Below are 18850 nucleotides of genomic sequence, written 5' to 3'. Positions count from 1 at the left end.
GCCAAACCTGGTTTTGCCTACAATAATAGTCATGAACAGTGGAGATGGAAAAAAAGACCCATTAGGTCATTTTTCCTGTCTTCTTCTTAATTAAGAGTGTCTCCTTGCAAGGATTTTGACTGTTATGTTCATTTTAAAAATAACTAAAGCGATGAGGGTTCAACTCGTTCCCTTGGGAGACCATTCAGCAGACTAACAGACCTCACTGCTATGAAATTTTTCCTCATTATCAGCATGGATTTTTCTTTGTTCACTTTCATCCCCTTATTTCTAGTTGTACTTGGTTGGATTATTTCTGTATTACATCAAGTTCCATCATTTCATTTCACATACATATTTCTTTCCCAAGGCAGATACTGGGCTAAATCTGAGCTCCGGAGAAGAAACTGGATGTAAACTCAAGAGTAGCAACTGGCTGTAATAGGTCCTATTTTTACTACATACTGGGCACACAAAGAGAATTGCCTTTAAATTCTGAATGGGAGATCTGAAAATCAATTTTTTTCTTCAGGGATACCTTTTTTTTCCCAAGTATATGGCTGCCTGCTTCTCAAATCCACTTAAGCACTTAAAAAGCAGCTTACAGACACCAGATTCTTCCCCTCCAAGAAAACTGAACTGACATGCTGGAGCTGCAAATCACATAGTAGTTCACATTTAAAGGGAAGGAATGTCTTTTATTTACTACAGGACCAGTACCAGGCATATCTTTGCTCAAATAGTTAGCTAGGGGTGAATGTGTTCTCTGCAAAAGGTCACAACAGGGTATGTACCACTTAAGTCTCAATTATGCTCTATTTATACCTCCCTATGAAACTTTCCCTAATTGGGAAATTCTGAGAATTTTTCTCCATTTATCTATATTTTGGATATTTCACTCTCTCTGAGAGAAGGCATTTGTAGAAGAGCCAATTAAATATTATCAATGATGATGTGAAGTAGACAGTGTAGCAAGAGAAAACTGTGTAGGCACTTAAATAAAATTGTTAACTCATACTCTTCATGTTGCCCCTCTTTATTTTCACCCATTCTCAGGTATCTAACTCCTTTAACATTCAATCACGTGGAAAGAAAATAAAAGCTTTATTGAAAAATATTTTTCTTTTACCTTGGGAAACAGGACGACACATGAATAAACGTACAAGTTTTCCAACCACTGTTAAGCAAGGAGAATGTGCAAACAAACTGCCAGCAAAAAAATGAATAAACACATTTCAGAAGCTTAATGTTAACTTTAAATTGAGCTAATGAAATTATAAATATGTTTCCTGCTGTTTCTCTGAGAGATTTATCCTTGTCTTTGAAACACATTCTCCATAAAAGGATGTTGGTCTTGCCACGTCACCTTCTTTCAAGCTGACAACCATTCTCCAGAGGCAAAAATAAAAAATAGGACAAAATATTCATGCCTGTAGCCAGACTCCTAAACGTGTGGCCAGGTACCCTAAAGAGAAACTAAAATTTATGCAGAAGATCCAATCATAGAATCATAGAATGCTTTGGGTAGGAAGGAACCTTAAAGACCATCTCATTCCAAACCCCTGCCATGGGCAGGGACACCTTCCACTCGACCAGGTTGTTCACAGCCCCATCCAACCTGGCCTTGAATACTTGCAGGGATGGGGCACCCACTGCTTCTCTGGGCAACCTGTTCCAGTACCTCCCTATCCTCTGAGTGAAGAATTTCTTCCTAAAAACTAATCTGAATTTCTCATCTTTTAGTTTAAAACTGTTCCCCCTTTTCCTGTCTCTATCTGCCTCTGTAAAAAGTCATTCTGCCTCTATTTTACAAGCCACCTTTAAGTACTGGAAGGCTGCAATGAGGTCTCCCCAGAGCCTTCTGCAATGCTCCTGGTTAGCAAGCCATTGTTTTTTCTGCATTGCTAACTTTCAGGGGGGGATAACTGTCAAAATACTTTTCTAGATCCTTGCTTCCTGTTTCTGGCTAACTCCTCCCTTCTTTTATGTTTTGCAGTTCATACAAATGAAACGCTGATTTGTAAATTACAAGTCCTTGTGAAAATAAGGACTGTCCCTCGTTCTTGTGAAAATAAATTCATTCTGCTCAACTTTGCCTACATTATACACATTCTGGGACGAAAGAAGCCTCTGGGTCTAGTCAGCTGCATGGCAGTGAAATGAATGCGTGGGTTACAGGTGGTAAAAAATCAAAGTGAATATAAAGAAATGGTTAAAACTACATTAAAACACAAGGGTATTTCAAGGGAGAAAAAGCCCAATGCATTCTGGAGAATGATACAGTGCACCTGTGAATTTCTTAGGCTTGCTGTGTGTATGGCAGACCCTCAAAACTAGCTAGTGTGAAAAATGTTCTTGTGGTTTCATTTCCTCTGCAGGGTTTTGAGTTAGGCTTTGTCTTCTGGTTTTGCCTTTTGATGGTGTTTGTTGTTTTTTCCCTCTTTAAGCAATGAAAAATACAAGGGAAAGAAACTTACCAGTTCAAGTGCTCAAAGAGCAGGTTTACGATCCTCCATACACATTGTCACCCTGTGTTTGTCACCATTTCCTAGCTCTGTCTATTACTGCACAAATCAATCTGCTTTATCATTCTCTCCTGAGAGCATGGTGCACAGTCTGGGATCTGTTTTAGAATATGTTTAAGTATTGCATAATACATTCATGTTTTATCAGTTTATTTTTTAGAAAGCAAGTTCAGGGAACTGATGGTGGTAAAATTCACAGTAGCATTTAGGTCTTCTAGATATACCCTCTACAGTTCTGGGCTACAGAGAAGGAAAGCTCTGTCACTCATTAACTTAGGGCTTGATGTCCTAAACAACAGTGTGAGCCAGAAGTGCCTGCAAGGGTTGCTCTCAATGTAAAGCACTCCATTCCTCAAGGACCAAATGATGTCCAGCACTTTTTCCAGACAAGGGACTCAGGAAAAAAAAGTCCAGATGCTGCAGCTCAGACTGTGATGAAGCTTTACCTTTCTCTTACTCTTGTGTGACTGAGAGTAGGGAGCTTTAGAGTATATCCTTAGAGGCATGTTTTCCCTGGTATTCAGATGCTCCCAGTATTCCTTTGGACTTTTCGGAATCCTTACATCAAAAGATGTGTAGTGGTTGAGACTGCTGACACTGGAAAATGCGGGAGGGCTCCCTGGGACCATGATTCTCTCCAGCCTGCAGCAGAGAAAACTTAGGCAACCTCCTAGCTCTCAGGGAGATTATTTTGAAACTGCATGAAACAAATCATTCCACAAAATAATTTCCACAGTCAAAATTTGGGGATATTAGTCCATAAATCAAACTTATATTGCACTCAGTCCCTCTACTCTGCTTTTCTCCTTGAAGACATGTAAGCAAACCCATGTTTCCTTACTCCAAACAGTAAATACCAGCCATTCCTAAATTAATTTGAGATGTCTGGTTGGTTGCAGTCGTACCAGGGGTGAAAGTGAAGTTGTTGTGATCATCAGATCCTTAGATTCTGAAAGTACAGTCAAGTCAAATATTTAGATTTGCTTCTGGTAAGCACTAATGTTTTCGAGAAGTCCCACAGATAGGCTTGGCAGTCTTCCTTTCACTCCAGAAAGGATTTTGTCTCATCAGTTACACCCTAAAACACAGAGGCTTACAGGAGCAATGCAAATTGACCTTTGCAATAATGTTGCTGACGTAAGGCAGCAGTATATATAGATTTATATAATATCTTGACCAAATCTATACCAGTACTACTATAGTTTCAGCTTTTCAACAGTAGATTAAAACAGTAATAACAAAGAAAAATTAAGTTCATAAAACACTGCAGTATGTTCTTAGCAAGATTCTAACAAAATCTGGTGAAATACCAAAGAGATCCGTTTCATTTTATTTTATTTTATTTTATTTTATTTTATTTTATTTTATTCTATTCTATTCTATTCTATTCTATTCTATTCTATTCTATTCTATGACAAACTAGCAGGTTAGCTGGCTTGAATTTACTGTAAGAAAGTCTTGTCTTAGTAACTATCTGACCAGCCCTTCCAGGGCAGCTCCAGCAAAAGTACCTGTAGTTCCCAGTGCAAACTAGTAGAGACAAGTTCACAGCAGGTTCCTGGACACTGTTTTGTCTAAGGCTACTCAGCCATTTCATGCAGCAAATCAGCTACTATCTTAGAACTCCTGCTTCTGAAGTGACCAGAGGGGCTGCACTGCTGTTAGCAATGGGGAGGGACAATTTTCAGGAAAAAGAAAGAAAAAAACAGGAAAACCTTTATGAAGGCAAGGGCATGGAAGCGATGGTTCAAACCAAGCAGCTCCAAAGTGCTATTACTAATTTCAGAATCCTCTAAAAGTGTGAATAAAAGCATGAATTCAAATTAATCAATTGTCTTTTAAAGTCGCTGAGGTAGCACTCTGACTATTACCTGTGCTTTTAGAGTGCATCTCAAATGTGTCGTTCAGGCTTCTGAAGACAAGAAAGATACGAATGAATCACCTTGTTACAAATGAATCAACCTGGGATTAGAGCTAAAAATTTCAAAAGCACCTTAAAATTACTTAGAAATCTAATTCCCATTTTCAGAATTGACTTAGGCAGTTACATCCTGACTCTAGTCAAAAGTCAATGGGATGATAACTCCTAAATCACTCTAATACATCCAGAAATGTAACCCACTTCTCTATGTAACACAACACCAAGCACCTCCATAGTCCTGTTTGCCCTTCAGTAGGCATCCCAGGCTTCTGCTTCTTCATCCCTGATTTCAGTCCACATTTACCATATGTTGTGCCTTCATTTTCATTAAACATTTTGAAAGATGGAGGTTTCAAACAGTGAGCTACTCATTCATTCATCTTTCCACACAGAAACCTAGCATCAGTAAAGCATCAACTTCAGACATCATTTTTAACTAATGAGGAAGCAATATTTTTCTCGACATTGACAGCAAAAATACATCCACCCATTTGTATGTTTTACAAGATGATACAGCATGTACTTCTGTCACATCTCAGACTAAGTGTATATTTTGGTCTTCTTCCAGTTACATGCCTTTTTCTTAAATTAATGGGCAATGGATGGACAAAGTTTCATTTGAGTCCTAAGGAAATAAAGCAATAGTTGAACTATCTGGATGGTACTGCTCTTTTATTGACCAGATTACAATGAAGTCCCTTTTTTTTCCTTGGGGCATTGGAAATATCTTTTTATTGCTCAATCTCTGTCCCCTTCCACCCTGTGTCTGTCTTGTCCATCGTATCTGCAACATTATGGGGGGAGCACTTCTATCACAAATGTCTGATTCCACTATGGTACAAGCTATAAAAAATAAACTAAGGAATACGCATATCTAGATTACACCTATTCAGAGGTGTATACAGACATAATACCTTGCTCTCTGGTACAAAAAAAGATGAACTTGCCAGTACTAGTGAATGACCAGCTAGAAAAAGGAATTAAGAAAAGGCAGGGAGGTGGTGAACAAAAGCAAAAATCACATTCAGATCTGAAGGAAAATGATATTCACAGTAAGTCAGCAGTCACCCTGGCTTTCAGCTCTTTTTATGATTTCTCTTCCCCGCCCCCACTCACCTCCCACTTTTTTTATTGCTTACTTTTTACTTCTTTTGCCCAAGACTCTGTATTTTTCACTCTTTTGTCACCTTCCCTAGACAAAAGCACAGGACTTGGGGAAAAGGATCAGGGAAAGGGAAATTCCTATCCTGACATTTATTTCTTCAGTGACCTTGACAAAGTCACCTAATTTATTGTTTCCCTTACTGTAACAAAATGGGCAGGAATGAAAATGAAGTCTTTTTCTAACAGTCACAACTGCTTTGTGATCCAGCCCTGTCGTCTGAGTCTGCTGTGAAACCCCAGACTAAGTTAGCACAGATTCGAGCTGTAATTGTTATCAGTAATGCCTTGCCTCTCCCCTAGCCCCACTTTCTATGGCAGTCAATACCTGTTCAGCAGCCGGTCATGGTGGGAGAATAGCAATCACCAGAATAAATGCTATGCCCTTTCTCCCAAGCCTGTTGCATCTCAATAAACTTTGCAGTGTCTCCAGCAAAGGGGGAATTCAAAAGGGTGGTCCCAAATCAGGACTCTGAAGGGCTTTTCATTCAGAATAAGACACTATGGGAGTATCATGATGACAGCTGCACTTACATCACTGAAAATAATTATTCTGATCCATGAACACAAGCTAAGCCGTAAGAATGGTCTTGTAAGCAAGGTCTGTTTTAATAGAAACATAAGTATTATGCATTACAGTCTATTATAAATTGGTTGTAATTTTCTCCTGACACTCTGTGAATTAAACTAGTTAGGATACAAAAAAAAAAAAAAATAACAAATGCCACAAAGCAGAAAGCAAGCTCAGTGTCTGAAGGTTAATGATTGCTCATGAAAGCTACAGAAATAAATTATCTGCCTAGGGACACTGTCACATGATCGGCACAAAAGCTGCAACAGCCGAAAATGTTTATGTAGAGAAAAAAACACTGTCAGCATCACAGCGCCCTTCCCCCACCGCCAGAGCGGAGTCCCGAGCCAAACAGCTGCTCCTGACTGCTTACATTAAACTAATTTGTGCTGCAACATTGCAGCTGCTTAATTTTTAGACTGAACTTTATCACCAAGAAGTGTTACAATAACAAGTGATCCAGCCCCATCTCTGAAGAAATAGCAAGTTCCTCAACAACAAAGGCAGCTTAAGGTGCCGACATTCAAGAAAGAAGTAAGAAGACTGACCAAAAAGCCCCAGTATTTTAAATCTTAATTACCTACTCTTGCTTTTACTGGGAAAGGGCTTAAAAGACGGGTTTGTGTCTAAATTAATTAGGGGAGTCATACTGGGGAAGTCAAACTATGCCCCTAAGTGGACAGGGGTTGTCCCACCCCTAAATCGGGGGCCAGTGACTGAGATTCATGGCATAGGCTTATGGAGCAGCAAGGTGGAAACAAGGTGAGGTGCTGGGGCTTCAGAGGGTCACCCACCCAGGAGCTGGCCTCCCCTAAACCTGGTGTTGTGAGATTGCACTGCCGAGCCCCACCACTTGCACCCCCTTCCCTGCAGCCTTGCCTCTTCTCCACGCTCCCACTGGTTTGGGGTTTGGTGTCCTGGAGCACTTCTTGCCTATCTTTTCAGCCACAGATTCACTGGTGTCTCCTTAAAACACTTAACGCACTCAATATGTAAAAAGAAGAAGTTAAAAAAAAAAAGGGGGGAAAAAACTCTAGCTCATTCACATCCCAAGGCTTGAAAGCCCTGACCTCCCCCTCACCCCTCCTGCTGCCTCCCCCCACCCCAATCCGAAAAAAATGCGTCCTAAGGCACTGGCACCGGAGGAAGTGTTTACAGAGAGTGGTGCGCCTTGGGTAACGCAAGTGCTGCTCTTACAAAATGTCACATGTTGTTCCTCCCCTTTTCCTCTGAATTATTTTCCTCTGTTAACGTGCAGGGCTTCGTCTTTTGCTGAAACAGACACTGACCTGAACTGGTGGTGATTCCTGCCAAATATGCAGGCACTGTTTTGCTACATGTTGGAATTCGGCAAAGTCCATGTGTCAGGCATTTGCTTGCGCTCAGGAAACGCCAGTGCTCAGACCAAAGGCCTCCCCGCCCCCTCCCACCCCCAGCGCTTGGAATGCACAGAAACTTTTCAGTTTTTAATTAGTTTTAATATGATCAATTTTTTTAGCTGCATATCTTGTTACATCCAGTATGCTTGTTAAAAATAAAGAAAATTTAAAAAAAAAAAAAAAAGGAAAAGGACCATTTAAATGTACTGGTCTTAGCTATTAAGAAAAACAAATGGAGATGGGGAAAAGAAAACCCACAACCCACCGAGAGAGCAATTATACAGTTAAACAAAAAGCTGTAGTTGCTCGCAGTGGTAACCAGCTTGCAGATAGACTGTTTGCCTGTGTTCCTCTCTGCGCCTGGGGAGGAAGAGAGACACAAGGAATTGGTAATGCAAAAAGAGGGGTGCTGCAACAGTACACCCCACCTTTCCCAGCCTTCCAAAGACCAGCTAGAAGGAGGAGATGCTGAATGAAATGATGGGTCCTTTCTCTTCAATTTAAAAGCATAAAATGAATGCAGAATCCCTTGGGGGGAAGGGGGAAGGGATTTTGGTTTTTATCAAAGTAACATTAGTCAGACTTTTACCCAACAGCAGGAGCTGATGGTATCTGGAGTGCATTCTATTTCACCCCAAATGTGTAAGAATAGGGGTGACTGGATGAACAGGCCCCAGGGCTTCTGACTGCTATTCATGGAGAAAAGCTGCAAATGGAAAAAATATTTTAAGAAGAAAAAATTGGGGTAAAGGAAAGAATAGAAAAGTCCCTTACACCCTTACCAGATCTTCCTCTCAAGTTTGGCCTTTAAACCTTTAAAACTTTATGGATATCTTAAAAGAACACCTCTGAAAGAAAAATGTGAGGAATAAGAACCATCTACAAAAACTGGAACTCATCTGTACAACGCAGAAAAGCTGTGTGAGGGAATAATTACAAGTGAGGTAAAGAAAAAAGAAGGAAAGACTTTTAAGGAGTGTTTGGATCAGGAGTTTTAGGGAAATCAGGTATATTGGAAAAGGAGGTCCAGAGGGTCTGTGGCAGAATGCAGAAGTACAAGAAAACAAAAGGAGGAATCAAAAGGAAGCAGCAGCACACTGAAAGGAAGATAGGTAGAGATTTACTTATCAAATAGTACTCTCTTAAGTGAAGGCGCTTAAATATGCAATAGGACTAAAGGCAAATATGGGGTTTCAAGGATAGCTTGCAAAAAACTTGAATTTTCTCTCTCTGAAATTTCTGAGTCAAGAATATCTTTCCAGATTACAAAAACAAACAAACAACCAAACAAAAAAATCCAAACACCCCATGTAAATCTGTTAAAAGTGGTCCTATTTATAAAGCTCACAGTGAGCACAGCCTCCTTGTGCAGTGACAGCAGGGTGGGGAAAGGCATTACCCCAGGCAAAGGCAAGAGGTTCACCTCCTCCAGCCAGGTGGGCCCATGGGGTAACTCTGCACTCTCTTGCCCACGTCTGTGCCAGGTGCCTCAGCCAGCGCACTGTTCCAGGGAAAATGCTGGTGTGCCCCTGCCACCCTAATTCTCTCCTAATACCTAAAAACGTTCCCAGCCAAATCCAGGTGAAACTAAGCAAGTGTCTACAAAAATATTTGGCTTCACTGAATCAACATTTTCCAATATTCTTCAGGAAAATCCCAGTTCAGCATAATATTCATGAGAACAACGATTACTCAGTCAGGTCTACAGAGCCTGAGCACACATACACATTTGTGTGATTCACTTATGATTATCCTGACTGACCTCTAATTCATTCCTTTACCCTTCTTCCTCCAAATGCATTTGCACACTGACAAACCATTTTCTTTTTAAATCAATCGGCCAGGAGAAATGTTTCCTCCATCTGCAGAAATTCCTACACTCACCATCCAATAAATTTACCTAGCGTCTTTGTAGAGTGACATGGCAAAATAGCACATTTGGTAAATGCCACATGAGAAATTAACTGTGTAAATAAAATACCTTTATCAAGGATCTTTGACCTCTGAACATTGATCCTGCTCTCTGGGACTTATTTTAATATTTTAGGGTAATAAGACATTCCAAAAATCTTTGATTTTCTGCTTCCACAAATTCCTTCTAAGGACAAAAGCAGACAATATACATATATATGTGTATCTATACCAGAGAAATTGTGTATTAATAAAAATCATAACTTAGAGCCTGAAATTTTTCCAGCCTTGTAAAGTAGTAAAGGTAACTGAAAGGAGAAACCCTTTCTTTCCCAAGACGGCCTTGTGATTTAATTTAGCTCTTAAAACTTCTTGAAATATCAAATTTCAAACTCACAATATTTTAAAGTTATTTTTTATGGCTCCCTCAAAGGCTTTGGATAGATATACAAGTGGAAAGTACCAGAGTTTACAAGAAGAAAGTAAATTTTTTTTTCAAATTTTTTTAATAGAACTGCTTTGAAAATATTTTTTCTGTTGGCACAATACATGCATCATATTTCATGTACAAAGTGCAAAGTTATAGGGTACTGTTCATGCCAGTAAGAGATAACCCACTGTATTTTAATCATTAATAATGTGGCTGTCCCAAACTCACACTGAAAAAACCACCTATCATGATATAGCGTATTCTCTTTATGTGTGTATACAAAAAATATACAACTGTACTCTTCACTGTCTAAAACTGATAATTATTTTTCCATTTAGATCCTGCACAAAGTGTATCACACTTATTTTCATTTCTAGCAAGAATATTTGGCTTCTTTTTCTAATCATAATGTAAGCTGAAGCAGTTAATAAGCATTAATTTCTATTTCAGAGCATTAATGCTCATAGTTACAATACTCACATGTATTGTTATCACAACACTTTACTGGCATGTTTTATTTTAAAGACAAAATAAGAACTAATGTATATGAAGCACTTACACTGTAAACCTCTTGTTTTATACAGCACTGAATTTCAGCAATAAATTTTGTGTTCAAGGTACTTCAAAATGTTTAGGGATAAGGAGGTATTAAGATTTTGATCAGCTCTTGGCTTTTGTTCTTTCTCTCTTGAAAGAAAAAAGTATTAAGGTATAAAACTCTCAGCACCTAACCCTTTAAGTTAGATGAAGCCTTTCAGCCACAACTGTCTCTCTAGCAGAAGCAGGTTTGCTTAATAGTCATAAATATTTCCTGGGTCATTTCTGCAACATACCACTTTGAAGGGAGGATGGCTCACATTCCTTGTTCCATCACTACCTCCCTACCTAGGGCAGGTCCATTCCCTGAGGCAGACCATATGGGACAATTGGAGGTCTAGCCAAACCATTCCCATTTCAGTAAAGGTGCTTAGGTCCAGATTCTTCCCTCTGCATTTCTGCACTTCATCTAAGCTTATTTTCAGAAGCTCCAAAATTACTCAGCTCTTGTATCTGTCGTCTATAGTCAATGGAGAAAGACAAATTGCTTCAATGTGCAACCCAGCCCACATAAACCATACTTAAAATCCTTTTAGATTTGCCCATATCTCTCCCTTGAGCGCAGAGAGAATCCAAAAAAAACTAAGCTCTGGTCTTGGGCAACTTAGTTAAGCACCTGAATTTACATAGGTCTAATCTCTGCCTTTAAAAAAATTTTATTGGAAAGAAACCTCTGATGAAAAATGGAAATGAACTTTTATGAGAATGTTATTATGATTTTGGTCCTGCTATCCAGATCAGCTCTGATTAAAACAAAAAAAAAACTTTATCTTTATTCAGAAGCTTTGAGCTTTCAGCAACAGGATGTCATAGGACTTCCTTAAGAACCCACTTCAATAAATCAAGCAGCCATTATAAGCTGTGTTTTGAGAACTCAAGATATTGCTTGTTGGAGGAACATTTCCATGGACCACTCAGAAGGTAAAAACGTGTTGCAAGGTGAAGATCTGAAATAAATAGGCCTGTTTGCCTTATCAGCAGGAAAAACAAATGAGGGGACGCGTGCTGCAGCTTTTCTGACTAGCCAGAACTAGGCAAGGTGTCAAACAAGCACCGTCCACCAAGGACTATAATTTCTCCCTTCACCAAGCACCTTATTTTATGCATATGTTGGAGTTGAGGGATTTCTACATTGATTCTTTAAATAGCCCTGCAGAAAGTGCACTGAAGTATAGCACCCAACAGTGTCCTCCAAGACCATGCAAGAAGGAAGAGAAAGCGCCTCAGGACAACCATTTTCGCCTTTGCTTTGTGCTAGGGTGGTTCAGCTGGGTGAACCATGTAAAGCTACGCCTGAAAAATCTCTCTTGAACACGCCATTTACCCATACTCTATCAATAACTTCCAGCTGCAAAACTGAAAATGAGACATGCTTGGACAGCTGGCAAGATTGTCAGAGTTGTGCCATCAATTCTGGAGCAACATGAGCCCCACATCATTACCTCTGCAGTTGACAAAATACCTCTTCCTAGCAGTCCTTCATGGAGCGTTATTAACTGCCCAAGTAATGCAGTGAATCAGCAGTGGCTTTCAGTAGTTAAAAAAGATAAAGGTCCAAACTGATGGTGCCCCCCAAATGGTCCCAATAAGCCCAGAAACCTCGGAGACAGGGAATGACCAAAACTGAAGGAGTGATGATACTGGATGTGATTTCTGAGATAGTTATGTGTTAATTCCCCTTGCCATTCTGAATGTAGTAATTGAAAATTACTAATTGCAGAGATGAACTGTCAGATATTTTCAAAGGGTTTTTTCATCACAGAAGACCGTAGTTTCTATAGAAAGACAACCTTAGACACATGAAAATTTCTTTGCTGAAGGGGACTTCTGATTCAAAAGGGAGGGGAAGATTCAAATTGGGGAAGGGGGATGTTCTAAGAAAGTCAAAGATTATTTCTCATATATGTGAGATTTTAATCCCCTAAAATGTAATTTTAGAATAATTTCAAGACAGAAAACCTATTAAGCCCCCCCCCCCCCCCCCCCATTTTATATTTTTTAAATAAATGTCTACAGTTTTGGGGGCATAATAAGGACACGGAGCATAAACAACGAAGTGAATAAGAAAAACAAGAGATCTCTCTCATCTAAAAATCCAGCAAATCACAATGAATCTTTAAAACAAAGAGTACAAAAAGAGGAAATTAACTTCAGAACAGTCTCACACTGAATCTAATCACTGTTGCAACTATCTGTTAAGAAGAAAGGGATCATTAATTGCTTTTTACAATTTTTTCTGCTAACATTTTAACCAAAAGCTGAAGCTGATGCTCAAAATATTTCAGAGAACAATCTCTAAAAAAATAAATGTTAAACCTTGAAAGGATCCCTTTTTATTCTTTATAATTTAAATTAGAAAGCACCTATATGTCCTAGGACTGTGATAAGACAAATCATATATTTAATTTTATAAGTGTGTGAAGATTGGAGTGGGTTAGAAGCTACCTGGCAGAATGACATTTTTTTTTCAGAAAAGTTGACTCATCAAAACTAAATTTAAGCAACGTCAGTTTGGCTACAAAGAAAAGGAAATGTTGGCAACTCTCCCAACTCAAAGAACTTATAGCAAAAAAATGCTTGAAGATCTGATTCCATATTTTGTTTTATTGTTATAAAACTTTTTTTAGAGTTTTTAATTAGCATATATTACACAAAGTTCTTAAAATCAAAACTGTACTGTCAGAACTTCCCTGCTATTGATTTTGGCAAAAGCTCATTTACATTCAGGTCTGTCTAGTTCAATGTAATGTAGGCACATAACTTAAAAAGAGAATTTCAAAAAGAGGACAGTGCCTTTAGAAGACATAATTTGCAAAAACAAAACAAAATGAACAGATCTGACCACAGATAATATGACAACCTCAGTAGAATTTAGAGACGAGAAAGTGCTTTTCAACCTAGAAAAATTCACCTGAGTCTGAAGTCCCATTTTCCAGCTCTGTCCAATCCCTCACTTCCAGTCCCATTCTTCACCTGTCTTGCTCACACCTCCCCTAAATATATATCCTGAGGAATGAGTCTGCACACAAGCTGTTACTGCTGAGCAACTGGTATCTAGGAACAGGGAATGGGTCTATCTATGGGGACTTGGAGCCTATATGTGCTTCATGCCAGCCTTGATTGTAAAATTATGTCAAGCTCTCTCAGAAGCAGGAGTACTGGCTATGGAAATGTATTTTAATATGTCAGGCTAGACACTAAGAAGAGCAGAAAAAAAAAGCACAAAAACCCTAGATTTGCATTAAGTATGGTTTGAAAAAACTAGTGGTTTGCTTCACTCATTTTCTATAATTTCACAACTTTCTAAACAAAGTATGAAATATATTCCAGGTAAATTTGGATTAAATTCTTTTTCCCTTGGGTCAGAATTGCTCATAAGCAGCACCTTCATCTAAGAGTAAATTGCTGATATTGTGACACAACTTAGAAGAAAATATCCTGTTTTGCAAGGTTAGTAGAAGCTGGCCTTCACCATGAATTGCCACCATCACTAATGAAAGTGGCTAGCTGGATGGCTAAGGAGACCTCTCATCAGGGAATGTTAATGGAAAGGAATCAACCTTATATGCAGTAAGTGAACAATCAGGTAATGGAGTCAAGGAACCATATAGGCAAGGTGGAAAATAAATGCCAGGGACTTGAGAAATCTAATCAATGCCTGATTAAGCTAATTGAAGCCTGGCCACTGAAAATTAATGATTCAGAAAATTGCTCCCAGAACAGAAAAAAGCAAAGATTGCTGGATCTCACATAAGAGACAGAAGGTTCAAATGTGAAAGCAGTTATCAGGAGATTAATACACGGTACCCAGGGTACGTAAAAGTTTGCTATCTCACCTTTTGCCACATTAAGTGTATTGCTTCCCTGCTGCTTCTCCCAGCCCAGGCACCCACCAAGGCTCTGAAGTCCACTGGTTTGATTTTTTTAACAGTAAGAATAAAGGGAACACTACAGCTGAAAATATCCGTACTTTTCTAATTACTCCAGAATGTCTTCCTTTCCAACTTCAGTGAAAACAAAGGGCTTGTGTTCAAACTGAAAAACATAAAGTAGTGATGCTAAAAATAACTATGGCATGAAATGCAAAAGACACTTTATCACATGCTTAGGTACAATTGCTCTAATCCTAATCACCAGTGTTTTCAACTAAAGGCTCCTTTAGAAGCCCTTATTGATCTGGTGGGCTTTTTTTTTTTTGTTCCTATCATCTGTGTATTCCTGGATATCCGTGGATAACTGCTGGGATCTGTAAGAGGTCATTAATTTTTTTTTTTTTTAAAGGCAGGCCTAATATCAGAACACCTGCACTTACTACACAAAAGCCTTCACCTTCACAAGAAATTTCCCAAGGTACTGGGTTTTGAAACCATTAAATTGTAAAAATACTTACAATTGTACCTTTCAATATTTAGTGCTTTCTTAGGCCAAGAGATTCCAAACCAAATTCTTGTGGTTTCCATAGAGTTCTGCTAAACCATGAAAACATGGGTTGTGAACTGTCCATAGGAGCATATCAAACAATACTGTAATTTCTGCATTAAAAATCTGATGAGAAAAAAGTGCATGTCTTTACTAGTACTCATTTAATTCTTGAATTTATTCAGAATTTTTCTGATTCTATCATCTGTACCTCATTACTCATTTGAGATGCTGTCTTCATTGCAATGACATTTTTAAAAGCCATCCATGACAAAACCGAAGGTGTGACAACATTCCTTTGGCATAAAATGAAACATTTAAACTAACACATATTTTACCCTTCCATTGTGGCAATTTTGCTGCCAGCTTTGCTCCTTAAGTTTGTTGACATTTCTTCAACCTTAATTAAATTAATTTGAAGCATATTTATAATTTAATACATCATTGGTCTTCCATTTTCCAAATGATTAATAAATAGACCAACTTCCACCTGTAAGTTGGAACCGGAGATATTTCAAAGGTTATTTTTTTTCCCTGAGGAAAATGAATTCCTTTTTTCTTATTCTTTTTCTGCTTTGTACTCTTTTATCCACAGAGGATGTTACTTTCTCAGAGTATTACTCTGCTCAGAATATCAAAGATACTAAAGTGTTACTATGCCTAACTCAGACATGCCCTGATGCCTAATGGCATACTTGCATGCAATTAATATGCAGCTAAAGAGATTCCCAAAGCTGGCTGAATGTGACACTGCTAAGCAGTGAAACAGAGGAAATGGGTGGGGTTTAGGCATCAATTCAGCTGAAGCAGGCATTCTGCCAGGCACTGTAAATCCTATCAGAACAAAGGGAACAAAAAATTCACTCCTTGGGATCTCAGAAATCCACCAATTTTAACAGTTATTTTGAATACAGAGAATATAAGATCAAATCTATCTTCTGCACTGATTCACAAGGAATACTTGAATCTCAGACTTCTATCTCCTCTCACCATCTTTCTAGGGAAATTACATCCTTTTGTTTCCTTAGCTGACACTCCAAGAATTATCAGTGATTATGTGCAGAAATATACTTTATCAACTGTTTTTCATTCACCTACTGTATTATTTATACATTTAAGGAACTAGTGAGGTGCAATAATCCCTTACAAAATTTGTGCCATTTTTTCCCTACCATATTATCAAACTCAGCGTTTCTGAGATTTTTTTATAACTTCTGTATTTTTAATCATCCTATCAGCTAAGTTGCCAAGAACTGAAGTAAGTCTTACTACTCTGTAATTCTCAGGTTATTATGCAGGCTTTTTATAAATATAATATTTGCTATCTTCAAATATAATTGCTGACTTAAATAAGAGAATGTGTACTTCAGTTAGCCATTTTACTCTTAAATTCATTAACATGTCTACTTATGCTCCATCCAGCTTGATGCTATCCTTAACCCATTGCTTTGCTGGCTTTGGACTCTTCAGTAATTTAGACTTTCACCTTCCCAGCTGGGTAGCAAGAACTTCCAAGTCTGCATTAAATTAAAGATGAAATTCCTTGACTTGATAGTTTTCAAAACCCCATCTCTTGAAAGGAACTCTTTCCTTCAGGATCTGCCCTGTCTTAATCTATCAGCTACCAGTGCTGTCCTGTTTGGGTCAATGTTTGTTATGGAAATAGAACTCACACATAGAAATTGTGTGGGCAATCTTCCTCACTTGCATCAAGTTCTGCCATGTCCCTAACATCTTTTGAACAGAGATTACTGTAGTGACTCTACACTGAAAACAAAACAGGAGAGAGAACTGCCTCCACAGTGGGCAAAGTACCGTACTCTGCAGAAGCAGAGCTCAAAAGTTGTTGAAGTAGCTTTGGAAAGGCTCTCCCCTCTGTTGCATCTGTCTGGTTGCATTCATTTCTTTTAAGTTAGTGCTCTGAATCAGAATACTTTCTTAATTACCAGTGCATCAAATTTATCTTATTTATCTGTCTGACCTTTACTGTTGATTTAGGAGGACACCAGGTCAAAAGCCAACTAAACACACTGTTCCAAAATAATTAAGGAAAGCACTGTATGCTGAGCTGCTATCAACTCCTTTCTCCAGACGGTGCAATCCGCTTTTGCCTTCTGCCAAGTGCTATTGCACAAGAAACCCTTTTTGGAAAATACTGGTCATTTTAAGTAAATCAAATAGCTCACTTTGCAACATTCCTATGAAAAACTATCAGCTTTACTTCCTACGTATGGGAGTCTTCCCTAGCTGCTGCAAGACTACTGAATTTTACCATGGAAGTCCCTCTTCTAGATCAAGTCCTACATCAGCCAGCCCTTTATAAAGACAAGCATTATTCCACAATGCCATCACAAGCTTTATTACAAAAGGACCAAAGAAATCTCACCCTGTTACTACTATACTACACATTTATTTCACAAAAATCTTCAGTCTTAAATGTTCCTGAAATTATCTCAGCATCAAGAATCAAGTTCTTAAGTGTTCACAAACAGAAAGCATAAAAGGGAAGCAAACATGATTGAAATAAAATTTCCTATTGAATTCAAGTGAGTGCATGTATTTGGTCATGGGTTTGGGTTGTTTTACACAATTCAGTCAACTTAAGTCAGATTTATCATTGATTTAGCAATCTACAGAAGTGTGCATATCATGCAGGTACTTAGTGAGTACAGTAGAGTAAGATGTTTAGGAATTTTAAAAGAAAACTTTAAAAACTGGAAAAGCACATACCATATTAAAAAAAAGCTGAGATAATTATTTCTGTTCACTACAATCGAAAATCAAACTGTATTAGAATTAGATACTGAATACATACATAAATTCTATGTCATATAACAGAAGGAAGCATTTGTTTCATTTCAATTAATTTCTTGTAGTCTTTATCTACAACTACACTAAGTGAAGTGGACAAGAGTAAGTTGCAGCTGGAGATCAGGTGTTAAAAGACAAACCCACTGAAAAGCATAAATTTTTTATATATCTGCACTTTTATTCCACGCAACAATTGCAAAATGCCACTCAGGAAATGCCATCTCCGAGCTGACTGATAAGATCATTTCGTTATCTTTTTTTTAGCTCTTGTTATTCCTCCTTGCCATACCAGTCACAAAAAATAGGCCAAGAGGGGGTGGGGATAAGAAACATTTAATAAATCTACTAAAAAAAGGCAAGTGTGTGTGTGTGTGTATATATATATATATACATGCTTTAAAAATATACATCTGACTAATTTTTTTACCTATTTTTGCTGACGTGAAAAAACAATATTCATATTTATCTGTAAACAAGTGAATAGTTAAAATTAGTCAGCTTTGCAAGCAGCCTACATAATGCTTCTGATAAGAGTTTCAGGAATTTACTGGTACCTACAGAGGAACTGAAATATAAATATAAAATAATTACTAAGAATGTATTCCACCTGAACCAGTAAATGATAACTTTCCAACCTGAATTCATCTTCTCACAACAAAGAAAAGACTCTCTGATTCTCTTAACAATTTCATGGTATATCCCAATGTTACCACAAGCCTTGAGAGATAAGGATTTTCCTCTGTTAAGAAAATCAAGTTATTAAATTGGTCAAAGATGACTCTACCAGAAATGTATTCAAATCTTCTTTATTAATTACCATAGGAATTTAGTTTGAGAGTCAGATATAAAATTTTACTCAGCTTTCGCAGATAAAATATATTATGTACAAAAATTCCCAGGATTTTAATTTAGTAAAACCCCAACAGTACTTAACTGAGCAAGTTATTCTCAGAACAGAGAGGAGCTCTGCAGGACTGATTCATTCTTTTACAGTGCATTAGTTTAATCACCTAGGAGATTTCTAACAGACGATGAAATCTAAACAGGAGCAGGAACTTCAGTTATCTTTGGATGAACATATTTAGTTTCACATTCTATCCTAGCACCAACCAAAACAAAACAATTTAAATACACTTCAGTTTTATC

This window comes from Aphelocoma coerulescens, chromosome 3, assembly GCF_041296385.1.
Source record: "Aphelocoma coerulescens isolate FSJ_1873_10779 chromosome 3, UR_Acoe_1.0, whole genome shotgun sequence".
NCBI classification, from domain to species: Eukaryota; Metazoa; Chordata; class Aves; order Passeriformes; family Corvidae; genus Aphelocoma; species Aphelocoma coerulescens.
Note: the sequence above shows the minus strand (reverse complement) of the source record.